Source organism: Pongo pygmaeus, chromosome 6, assembly GCF_028885625.2.
Source record: "Pongo pygmaeus isolate AG05252 chromosome 6, NHGRI_mPonPyg2-v2.0_pri, whole genome shotgun sequence".
In the NCBI taxonomy this organism is placed as follows: Eukaryota; Metazoa; Chordata; class Mammalia; order Primates; family Hominidae; genus Pongo; species Pongo pygmaeus.
The window spans coordinates 62,195,783-62,197,131 of record NC_072379.2 but is presented as its reverse complement, the minus strand read 5'-3'; the positions used below and the strand labels follow the sequence as shown (position 1 = coordinate 62,197,131).

General features: G+C 32.8%; 1 non-coding gene across 1 annotated transcript; it reads left to right on the top strand.

Moving 5' to 3' along the window:
- The first annotated feature begins 977 nt into the window (after positions 1-977).
- LOC129041904 (U6 spliceosomal RNA) lies at positions 978-1,084 on the top strand. The gene has a single exon (XR_008504010.1). It is a non-coding gene; the product is annotated as a U6 spliceosomal RNA (small nuclear RNA).
- Positions 1,085-1,349: the final 265 nt, after the last annotated feature.

Below are 1,349 nucleotides of genomic sequence, written 5' to 3'. Positions count from 1 at the left end.
TTGAGGTCCTATATGATTAAAATAAGGTTGCAAGCTAAATGGATGCTTTGAAATGTGAATATCTTGAGTAGATGATCAGTCTTAGTCATGACTTTAAAGAATTATTCTGCATTAAACCTTAAAAATCATTTTCCATTTCAACTAATTTTCCAACTTTTCTTTATATGAGGAAAAGATACAAATGACTGGATTTTATTGGCATTTTTCAGTTCTAATTATATATCTTATTTTAAAAAGAAGCAAATGATCACAGCATTGGTTAAAGGTCATATATTCTGTGATCTTTTTTTAATATTAGGACTTCTATTCTTGTCTTGTTCTTTTACTGTAGCTCAGATATGAAAAAAGGGTAAGTAAGGAAAGAAGCAAAATCTGATTGACAGCAAACGCTAATGGTAACCAACTCTTCCCAAAGAGACTACAGTGGAGTGTGAATAATGATATAAATCATAATAGAATGCAAAAATCAGTTTTTTTCCACATATAGCATGTGCTGCATGATTTTATGAATGCAGGAGGCATATGGATGATTGATGGATATAGTGTTGTATGGATAAAAGTGGTGTGTCTCAGAGTCACTTCTGCCTTTAGCGAATGACAATGGAGCTTTTGTAATACTAATAATGTTGAAACCTGGCGAATGCAATGATACAGATAAATGACAATATATTCCTAAAATTTCCATGGACAGTTGTGAGTTCAAATATTTTATTCTATTGTCCCATGAATCTATTTTTATGCCATATGCCCCAACATTTATTTCTAAAAACATTTACTACTGGAATTGCAGTCTAACTGTTAGGAAGAATATTGTTTTGTTTGGGAAGATAAGATTAAATCTGTCTATTAAGTCTTCAGAATAAGCTGTAAATGAATTTTTCTGTAATAAAGACTTACTTGCATCGAAAAAACGGGCAATCTACAAATGATTGTTGCTCCTCATCAAGATGGATACATAAGGAGATATAGACAGATATGTGCTCACTTCGGCAGCACATATAGTAAAATTGGAATGATACAGAGAAGATTAGCATGGCCCCCACACAAGGATGACACACAAATTTGTGAAGCATTCCATATTTTTCAAAACAGCATGGTACTGGTACCAAAACAGAGATATAAACCAATGGAACAGAACAGAGCCCTCAGAAATAATACCGCACATCTACAACCATCTGATCTTTGACAAACCTGACAAAAACAAGAAATGAGGAAAGGATTCCCTATTTAATAAATGGTGCTGGGAAAACTGGCTAGCCATATGTAGAAAGCTGAAACTGGATCCCTTCCTTATACCTTTTACAAAAATTAATTCAAAATGGATTAAAGACTTAAATGTTAGACCTAAA